The following is an 11,680-nucleotide window of genomic DNA, read 5'->3' as shown; positions in this document are numbered from 1 at the left end:
TCATATTGAATGTCTGTTCTTTTTTGGGCAATATAACTTATGACTGGATGTTTTGCTGTTTAAGATCACGTAGCGGGTCTTTGTAAATATGGTGCTTAGAGATATACAAAATCCATAAAGCAATTACTTTCAAGGGTTTCTCCTAACATAAAATGATTCGCATCGATTTTTTTGAGTAACGGCTAGATATATGAGGAGTGCTTTATAATTACGTATTAATGAATCCTAAAAAAATAAACATAATTTTTATAACAATGTTATTGTTGATATGAAATATTGTAGAATAATGTTCCGAGAATGAAATTATGTTCTGTTAGTAGTGTACTTTCATAAGTACAATAGTAAAATGTTTTATTTTCTTTAACTCTATCAAGCGTTTACACAATGCACTACAGAAATAACTCTTTATTGTGTTCCAGAAACAGCCATTATTCATTTACGACCGTCTCTTCCGTGTACATATGATTCGCGGTTAGATACACAGACATCGTAAAAGACGAGGTTTTCTATAACCATAAATATATATGTTATTTCTATAAAGTGAGTATCATCTTAACACCTATTTTTATTATCTATTATTATCATGGAACTCTGCTTGAGCTTTTGAGCATTTTTATCAAGTTAGAAAATGAAATCAGCACCCTCTTCCCCAACTTCAACCCAGAACGTGGGGACAGAACGTGAAGGCAAAACGTGGGGACTCTTGCTGACTAAGACCCCGGGCCTCTTCAACTTTCTAAGTCAGATCCTTGGGATCACTGGCTCATCCCCAGCGCGACTCTGGTTATTCAGGTATTCTCTATCTTCCCTACATCTCTACCTATTTTTTCTGCTCATAGTAGTGTTTCCTAATAAATAAATTACTAAAGCAAATACTACAGATGACTTTTAAGTAATCAGTAAGTACTAACTAGGACATGTCATGTTTCGTCAATGTTTGCCGTTTCGACACCGCATGCACCAAATGTTTGCAATGGCTTGGCTATATTGGGTGCTAAACAAAAAATATGGTTACGTAACGCTTATGAATAATTGAAAACCTGCTTATTTGTAACGTACTTGGGCTGTAACTATTAGGGTCATATTTTTGTAGACAGGTTGATGTATTTATTAATAGATTAAGCGATGGTTAGAATAGGCATTGTGCAATTATTGCCTTGAAAAAAGTGGTCAAGATTTTAGCAAAGTAAAGGTTTTATTTGTGTGGTCTGGGGTCATTGCATCTTTCGAAATAAGAATGCTGCAAGTTGCTGAACCGAGATGGCACATAACTCTTTGTAGAACGGCAACTCTCTTCTACAGGTTTCAGATATTTCTTGAGTTATTTTTTTAACACGTTTTTATTTATTAATAGCTAAGTTATTAATCTTTGCGATGCTCTATAAATAACATATAAAGGATGTCAATAAATCTGCCTTATTTTTATTACATTTCTATTTGGACAAGGTACGGCATAATTTAAATTTCTTATAATCAGGTCTTGTTAATTAATTGCCGGTAAAATAAATAGCAATGAAATAATCAACATGACAAATGTGGAATAATAATGTCACATTAAAGTAGTCATCAAAGTAGTAAAGTAGTCAACTCATTTGTCAAACGTGGAATAATTGAGGCAATAAGGTAAAACCTAGGTTACAGATCATTGTCAATCTAACAGCTGTTTGAATGATCTGATCATACATACTTACACTATATTATCACAGACTATATGATCCGGATCATACACTATATTAATTCTTGTATTAATCAGAAAAGGCTTTTAAATACAGAGGAAAAAAAATATCTTAATTACCCGACAAAAAAGGATTAAAATAAAACCGTTGCATCGTAGGTATTTTTTTTTTGTTTCCGCAACCTCAAAGTAATAGATGTTAATTTTTCGACAACTCACTCGTTACACACGTTAGTTAAACTGAAGCTTACGAGTAACTCACGTGACGACTTAAAAAACAGATTGAATGTATACCTAAACAGGACTCGTGATTTTTAATATTAAATATCTTATGACGGCCTTCCATAATCCCAGAGGGATCCCCTTGCATGTCCTTCGTTCTCCCCATGGAATATTTAGTCTGAATGTCTGACTACCTATACCACACGGTCTGAATGCCGGCAGTCTACGCTAGGTTTCAGGTATTTATTTCAAGTCTAGACTCTCTGTCTGGTCGATGTTCTAAGCAATTTATGTCTGGGAATGTACTCATAAAACAAGATTTCCTTTCGACTGTACGCGATTTTGTCTGTTTTGTTTTTGTAAGGATATAATGTAAACAACTCCTGTCTCAATTTTTTTTACAGAAATGTTATATGTTTACTATCAGTTTTTAAGAAGTAAATAATTATGTCATTTGACTCTTTCATTGATATTTAGCATGAAATAATCTGAAGTAAAATTTTCGCCCACTTGACTCCAAAGTACCTACCCGATTCTAACACCTTAGCCATAAAAAAGGGGCAAAAAAACTTAACATAACAAGTAACGTTTTTGCTTTTATCATCATTCATTAGTCAATTGTAATAAAACCTCATTAATTATAATTGAAATATTCGCCCAAATGTCGTTATCGTTATTTTACATGGTATCAAGGTGACATGGCGACCAAACAACATACAATTTCGTCCCATGTGGTCTTCTCAGCGATGACATACCCTTTAACAGTTACATCTTCAATTCGTATAACAAAACGAAGGTTAAACGAATCGAACGATAACTGCAGTACATTAACCCAGTTATAATAAAACTGTTGAATCATCGTCCTCAATTTAAATTGCGTATAGTTACGAGTGTAAACTAGCTGTTGCCCGCGACTTCGTCCACGTGGTTAGGATCTTAAACCGTTTTCGCAGCGCACGCAACGGAAGCCCTCAAAGATGAATAATTTTCCCGGTTTTTTCCACATTTTCCATTGTATCTTCGCCCCTATTAGTCGCAGCGTGATGTTATATAGCATATAGCCTTCCTTGACAAATGTTCTATTCAACACAAAAATATTTTTTCAATTTGAACCAGTAGTTCCTGAGTTTAGCGCGTTCAAACAGACACACAAACAAACTCTTCAGCTTTATATATTAGTATAGAGTATAAATTAATTAACTTTACAATTGACATTGGGAGGACCTCAACACGAATAGAACGGAAATGCTGTGCGGGTATCTTCTGTCAACATCCTGCCTGCAAATGGGAGATATTGACTTTCTTTATAAGAACCAAGATAATACAAGTTGGTCATTTATTGTTTACTAATAATAGTGATAATGTTTCTTTGTGTGTGAAAGGATATTCGCAGATTTAATGTCTTCATATGGAATATCGGTTTTTAGGGTTCTGTGCGCAGAGGGTCAAAACGGAAGACCATTACTAAAGTTAAGCTGTATCTCCATAGCCATATGGCGGTCTGTTCGTCTACCTTGTCTTCAGACTGTAACGCATAAACTTTTGTAGCTAGATGAAGATGAAGCATTTTTGACGCCGTTCACAACTACATAATTACAACTTAAAATCGCGGTCAGGTAATGATAGGTTACTTTGAAAATATCTTATTCTATAGCCCAATTGTACCAGACTATCAGTGTCGACCTAGACCAGTTTTGTTTTTATTGGTCAGTTTCTTTAGGAACTTAATTTTGTGAATTTTATTCTTGCACTTGATTTAGATACCAGATGTATGAGCTGTGAAGATCTAGAACGTTTTTCTCTTAACAATATCAGGGGAGAGGGAACGTCGGCTCGCTCAGCGTGTCACAGTTTGGTCTTTCATTTCTTCTACAAACTCGGACCTAGGTTATCTTTACAAACTTGATAGGTCTCATATCAAAATGAATAAAGAAAATGTTTATTACAATTTATGCACTTGTAAATGAGAGTTATTCATCAAAGGAACATTTAACCTCAAAAAGTTCCATAATTAAAAGTATTTAATTACTTTATTTACAAAGTACAGTTGTTACTTTGTTTGTAAAAGGGTTACATCATTGTGGAAGGGTCAGAGGGCAAAGGACACGTCCCTTTTTGTTTACAGACAACGGTAAAAGGGTCTCTCTTTGTGCTACATAAATATTCACGTGTTTTGACTTAAATGAGAAAATGCGGAAGTTAGGAAACGGGAAGCTTTAGAGAAGAACAATAAAAATGGAATTGGAAATAGGTAACCATAAATATACAAGTTGACGAATTTAATATTTACATAAGGTTGGCGAAATTTTTACCCTTTTTGTAGTTTTAGAACTCATTGTATTATATAAACTATTTTTTTATGGATCAAAAGTCGACTAAACTTTCAATATATATACATATAGCAGCACAGACATCTGGCCATTCTCAGGTGAGTTACACAAATAAAAAGACAAGTCTGATGTCTTTTTTTTGGGGAAAAACACTAAAATATAAGCAACGCATGTTTCAATAACTCCAACTTATATGAAGTTTGAACTATTTTTTAAGTCGATCAACAACAGCAAGATTCTTGGAACTGATTCCAGATATAAATGCAGGTGTTTAGTTACACTCCGCCGTACGCGTTTCATTTGTTTTTGCTTTTATCGCGCAACTGCAACACGCGTCAGAAGTAATAATACATTCATAAGTTTTGATATAATTAGCGCGCGATCCCACACAAATCTACAAATTCGATTTCTATCGCTTACTTATACTTACCCCCATTCAAAAAAAAGACCCTTTATAAAGTTGTGAATCATAAAAAAATTGTCTTCACATTTCACGATTTTGTCTCTATAGCCAAGTGATTGAGGTTAGTACGGCAGACCTACTTTGCGCGACGTGTCGTGGATTCGGTCCCCGCGGTATAAGTTTTTGGTATCTTTGTGCATGTGAGTTTAATGTTTGAGAAAGCCCCAGCGACAGGAGGATTAAACACTTACGTAAAAATAAGAAAATTGACACTAGACTCTGTCTCTTACTCAGGAGGAAGTATTTTATTAATATTGTATTCTTTCTCACCACATAGCTTTTATCTATTAAAATCCAATAAGGTGACATGCATTGATTGCATATTAAATCTAGTTGACAACCACATTCGAAGACTAAGCAAACATAACTTGTCATTATCAGATATCATCATTCCTACCACCAGATCTAATAGTAAGACGGTCGCATTTGCTGAAGCGGGACAGATTACACAGTGTAGAGCGGCATCTCGCTTGCTCACACAGAACAGTGTTATTTTGAGAGGTATTGGTAGGACTTTACATATCAGCGGACCTCAATATGTCATGTATTCATTATCTTGTGTGAACCGACCTTTAGCGCAGCAAATTGCGAGCTGGAATTGTTTTGATAAACTGTTTTTATTGTCTAACCGTTTATATTGATTACTAGCTGTCCCAGCAAACGTGTTTTGCCATATAAAAAAGGGAACGAATTAACTATACTACGACTTTTATAATTTTCTTTTAAAATTTCTCAAGTCAGGAAGGTTGTAAAACTTGCCGGCATTAAATAACCCAAATAAAGGTTATTGAATTTATTAAATTGATTTTAATTAACCTTTGTTTGAACCTCACAGGAATTTCCAGATTAGTCAAAAACAACACGATTTGTAAATTGTCGTCTAAACTAATTAATGTGACGTCGTATTTGTAACAATTCTTTATATTGGTTTATAATTTACGTAAACGGTGAAGACTTGAGGAAAATAACAAACACTAGAGGATAACAGAAAAGCCGTCCAATATTATTATTTTCTAAAAGTGTTTCGTATTGCTAATAAATATATATTTTTAGGGTCAGAAGCCGAATTTTATTAAAAAAAACAAGCTAGCAACACAAGGTACAACTGATTTATTCTTATATCTGAACAATTTCATTAAATAACCAAAATCTCAAGAAAATAAATTTAATGGTAATTGACAAACAGCCGTTAATCAACAAATAACAATCACAAATCAGCTAGATAATCACAACAAAAGAAATGACTCACAGCAAATAGCGCCGACACCTCACGACTGCCCTGTGCGAAAGCCAACCGACAAATGACTTGTCAGGCGAGCTTACCCCACTTATATACATTCGTGAGATGACGTCACCAAATGCAGTAAACAATTCCTAATTATCCTAACACGGCCTCTCCTGACCGTGCGCCGTCCTCGGGCACATTATCAGCAGGGTCTGCAGTGACGTCGTCAGCGGCAGGTGCGTGAGCTGCAGGCTCTGATGAAGGTCCTGCGATCTCATCGTCATAGTTTCCGTCTTCTGCGTCTAAAATAAAATGTTAGCTTTATTAAGCTGTTAACTTGCAAAATATTGCCTACCATTTCATACGTCACGCTACTAAGGCCCTCTGTCATAGAATCATACGAGTAAATGAGAATCATCTGTCACTACTAACATTCATCTTACACATTCATCTCCATTTGATCATATACTCGCACTCTCATACATCACTTCCTACACATATCACGTGATATGTCTGCCGGACCGAGGTCCACACGCGTAACAACGCGTCTGCCGGGACAAAGCCCACACACGCATAGCGTGTCTGCCGGGTAAAGACCCACACGTAAAACGTGTCTGCCGGGGCTAAGCCCACACCCTCAAAGAGTGTCTGCCGGGTAAAAACCCACACGTAAAACGTGTCTGCCGGGACTAAGCCCACACCCTCAAAGAGTGTCTGCCGGGTAAAAACCCGCACGTAACACGTGTCTGCCGGGACTAAGCCCTCACACACCATACGGCATGTCTTCCAGGATTGCCTCCGAGACCTCACACTGAAGTCCGATCTTTCACAATTTCGTAGACATACTTCGTAACCAGGCAAACCCTTGTACATTCCTTAAATTCACACGGAACGTACCTAAAAGCTGTAACATAGGACATTTGTTAGGCATATAAAAAAAAATAACAACGGTTACTAACTTTCAAAGAAAGCCGCACAACTCTCGGGACACCACTCCCCTTTCCAAAGCACCATATACTGCGCAGCTGCTTGCGTGGTCTTTCCACGAGCACCGCCCAATAGCTTGAGCTCATACCGGCCACTTGGAAGCACCTTCGTCACTCGGTAAGGGCCTCTCATCCCCGAGTCAAGTTTTCCGGTGGATTGGGAATATTTGATGACAAATACGCAGTCGTTAACCTGGAAAGTCCTGGGAGGGTGCCGATGACGGTTCGCGTACGAGTCCTGTTTTGCTCGATTTTCTTTAAGCAGGCCTCTGGCTCTATCCCTGCACATCTCCCGCCAGGCCTCACGATTTGGTTGTGCACCTTCGATGGCCACGTCTCGGACTAGCGCACGGATGACAGGAGTGGTCGCGTCGGATCCAATTAACAAATTTAAGGCAGATAGTTGTGTAGTTTTTTGCTTAGTTATATTTAAAATTAATTGAATCTTGCACAGTGCATCCGACCAGGTAGTATTTTTATTATCGCTCTCAACACGAATGAGATTTAAAACAGTTCGAACGTACCTTTCTACTTGGCCGTTTGCATGGTGCATTTCAGGCGTTACATAGTGGATATCACAACCCATTTCCAGTACCCACCCCGTAAAGCTAGAGGCCTCAAACATTCGGCCACGATCACAGACTAACAATTTAGGTACACCGAAAAGTGATATTGCATTTTCAAATACACGCTTGAGTTCGGTAGTGTCTTGACGGTACAATGCATAAAGTAGACAAAATTTTGTGAACGCATCTACAAGTACCAAAACAAATTTAAAACCGTTCGACTCTGGCAATGGACCTAACACATCTACATGTATCGTGTTGAAGGGTTCGTCAGGCTTTTCCCATGATGTGATAGGTTGGCGAGGAGCTCGGGGAACTCTCTTTTTGGACATACACACTAGGCAGTGAGACGTATATTTATTGACAAATTGCTTAAGGCCGGGAAACCAAAAATGTTTGAGAATAAGGCTTACCGTTTTCTCGGCTCCTATATGCTCATGTTCGTCATGAAAAATACGTAGGAGGCTGAGCCTGTGGCCCTTCGGTATGAAACATAAGAGCCTAGACTCTTCACCAACCGGAGAGTAACGATAGTAGAGCAAGTCGTTTTTGCACACATAGCGTCGAGTGTCAAGGCTACCGTCCCTAAGCTTTTGCAGAAGCTCCTGAGTTTCATTATCAGCGGCTTGTGCAATCTGAGCCCAATTTAATGGTCTTTCTATGTTGTTGATTCGGGTCGCGGGTGGATTCCTGCTTAAGTAGTCGGCATGAGACATCATAACGCCTTTTCTATATTCAATAGAGAAGTCGTAATCTTGCAACTAAATCCACCAACGCGCAACGCGTGGGAGCAGATCCTTCTTACGCTCGGTGGACTTCAGTGCATTGCAATCAGTGATAATTTTGAATTTAATGCCAATTAAATAATGTCTGAAGTGTTGCAATGCCCTGACGACCGCCAGCGTTTCCAACTCGTACGAGTGGTATCTGCTCTCTGCGCCCTGAGTGACCTTGCTGAAATAAGCCACCACACGTTTACTACCATCATCATGGACTTGCATCAAGACAGCACCGTAACCTGCGCTACTCGCGTCTGTGTGGAGTTCTGTTAATAATTTGGGGTCAAAAATTGCAAGTATGGGCTCGTTTGTTAATATTTTGATAAGATCCTGACGAATTTGCTCTTGTTCACTGCCCCAATGAAATTTCACCTCTTTCTTGGTTAGACGAGAAATGCTTGCGGTCTTTGTGGCGTAATTTTTAATATACCGCCGGAAGTAACCTGCTAAGCCAAGAAATTGCCTAACTTGCTTTACGTTCTTTGGCACGGGGGCGTGTACTAGGGCTTCGATCTTGCGAGGACTCGGCCTAACCTGACCGTGACTAATAATGCGGCCAAGATACTCCACTTCGGTGGTTAGGAACGAGCACTTTCGGAGATTTATCGAGAACCCAGCTTCAGTTAACGTCTGTAAAACTTCTCGTAACAACTTAATACCTTCGCTAACTGTCATACTCATTATGAGGACGTCATCGATGTAAACAAGGACTTGTCCTGCCTCGATAAATTTTCTAAGGGTCTTGTTAATAATTCGTTGGTAAACGGTAGGAGAATTACACAGACCAAAAGGCATCTTAAGGTACTCGTAGTGCCCTTCCGGCGTAACAAAACCTGTTTTATGGACTGAGACCTCATCTATTAAGATCTGATGGAAGCCTGAGGCCATATCAAGACCTGTGAAAAACCTTGAGCACCCAAGGCGGTCAATGTGGTCTTCTATCAAGGGTAGGGGATACCTATCCCTGATAGTGACGCGATTGAGCGCCCTGAAGTCCACGCACATCCTGTCTGCACCATCTTTCTTTTTTACCAAGATGATAGGGCTGGCATACTCGGATGTGGACTCCCTGATTATATTTTTGTTCAATAAGTCCTTTATTATTTCCCTAACCTTAAGTTTTTCTTGGTAAGAAAGGCGGTAAGGATGGTATGCCACGGGGACATCGCTTGTCAAATTGATTTGCATTTTACCCGTCGTAACTGTCGTGGTTGCGGTACCAGATATGAAAAACGGTACAAAATCGTTTATTGTTTGCATCAAAAGGCTTAATTCCTCACCTTGAAGAGGTGTGTTGATATCGGAGAGCTCGACAGGCTTAACAGTGCTGACTGCACAAATTGAATTAGAAGCATGTGCCAGATATTGGCTGTGTTTTGTTCGGATGTAGGTAACGCCATCCCTGTTAAGCACATCGGTTCCGACAATTATTGGTGTATTCATATATGATGCCGGTACCACAACAAAGTCTATTTCAAGTGAGATTTTACTGAACTCCACAGTAAGGGTAACGTACTCGCGAGCAACAATACCGTTATTACCTATACCCTTTAAGACACGATATGTCGGCTTTCGCGAACAGGAAAAATGTTTTACAATGTCCGAAGAGATTAGGGACACGTCGAGGGCACCACTGTCTATTAAGATATCAACCGGGATGCCCTGGATTACGGCGGTAGTAATATCATTAGACCCCGAACAGCCATGCGCCTCCTTGCAAAGGTTCACCTTTCGTTGACTATTATTCGAAGCTTCGACGCGTCGCTTCGCATAACAATCACCCTCAGCGTGTCCAAGCTTTTTACAAAAGGCACATGACACTGTATTCGGTTTTTCGTCAGATTTACGCTTCTTAGGGCAATTGGTTCGCAAATGTCCGGCTTTACCGCATAAGTAACACGAGCTACCCGGGGGCGCATTGCTGCGTTTATTAACTAAATTGGACTTAGAACTTGCACGATAATCAGGTTTGTTAAAGCTAGGCTTGGTATAAATGGCTAAGAATGTGACTAAATTATCAATGGTTAGATCGGCGTTTGCTGCTGCGGCTCGCACTTGGGCGTCATTGATGCCTCGGATAACTATTTGGACCATCAGTTCTTCACTTAAACCTTTAACAATGCGCAATCGCAGCAGTGAACGCCGGGCGTACTCAGCATACGTATTGAATTTATTAGAGTTCGTGTTCATGACTTCAAAGAGGATATTTGCGTAATCCAGCTTGTGTGGACATAAAGATCTAAATTCTTTAATAAAATTGCTCCAAGAACGATCACTGGTAACCCATTCATTTAACCAGGTCCTGGCATCCCCTTTCAAACAATGGGCCACCCGCGATAAGCATTCTGAATCACCCCAATTATTTGTTAACTTTGCCCGCTCGACTTCATTGCACCATGTCTCGAAGTTATAAACCGCCGGATCAAAATTAGACACGTAGTAGTTATGTGGTTTCACTTTGTTTATCACAGCGTTTAGAGCATCGGCCAACGTATCGGCCGCGGACGGCACGTCACTATTACAGCGTTGGCTGGTGCTATGTTCGGCAAGTGGTGGCGTATGTGACGTGCTGGCCACGCTTCCCTCGATAGCATCTAATCGCGACATGATAGCTGATAACGTATGCCCCATCGCGCCCTCACGGCTACGGGAACGTGTGACACGAAACCGAGAATCACGACGGGAACGCAATCGGGAACTCGACTTCGATTCGCAACGAGAACGCGACCGTGAACGTGAAACAGAATAATGGCGAGAGCGGGAATAGGAATCGCGGCGAGAACGCGAACGAGAGTTGCGGTGGTGCCGACGCGATTTGCTACTCCTGCGCTTTGTTTTGCGGCGCGGTGACGCATCAGAATCGGTTGAAGATGAACGTGGCATTGTCGGTACGAATTAACGGCTGTTTTTCAAAACCAATCTTGTAATCTAATTTATGTGGGTATGTAGGCGAATCCCACTTCTGATTTTAGGGTCAGAAGCCGAATTTTATTAAAAAAAACAAGCTAGCAACACAAGGTACAACTGATTTATTCTTATATCTGAACAATTTCATTAAATAACCAAAATCTCAAGAAAATAAATTTAATGGTAATTGACAAACAGCCGTTAATCAACAAATAACAATCACAAATCAGCTAGATAATCACAACAAAAGAAATGACTCACAGCAAATAGCGCCGACACCTCACGACTGCCCTGTGCGAAAGCCAACCGACAAATGACTTGTCAGGCGAGCTTACCCCTCTTATATACATTCGTGAGATGACGTCACCAAATGCAGTAAACAATTCCTAATTATCCTAACAATATTGTATTATATTATTTAAATTATTCTGAGACACTACTGATGAAATGTGAAGAAGACTATTGTGAGGAAACCTGGATTCTCAAAATATCACAAACTGAAATCGCCAAACCATAGTCAGCGTGGT

General features: G+C 39.6%; 1 long non-coding RNA gene across 1 annotated transcript; it reads right to left on the bottom strand.

Moving 5' to 3' along the window:
• Positions 1-5,781: 5,781 nt before the first annotated feature.
• On the bottom strand, positions 5,782-11,468 carry LOC113504301. The gene is made up of 2 exons (XR_003401547.1): positions 11,415-11,468; positions 5,782-6,819 (listed from the first exon to the last, which is right to left on the bottom strand). It is a non-coding gene; the product is annotated as an uncharacterized LOC113504301 (long non-coding RNA).
• Between the last annotated feature and the right edge of the window lie 212 nt (positions 11,469-11,680).

Source organism: Trichoplusia ni, chromosome 21 (assembly GCF_003590095.1).
Source record: "Trichoplusia ni isolate ovarian cell line Hi5 chromosome 21, tn1, whole genome shotgun sequence".
In the NCBI taxonomy this organism is placed as follows: domain Eukaryota; kingdom Metazoa; phylum Arthropoda; class Insecta; order Lepidoptera; family Noctuidae; genus Trichoplusia; species Trichoplusia ni.
This window is presented reverse-complemented; position numbering and strand designations above follow the sequence as displayed.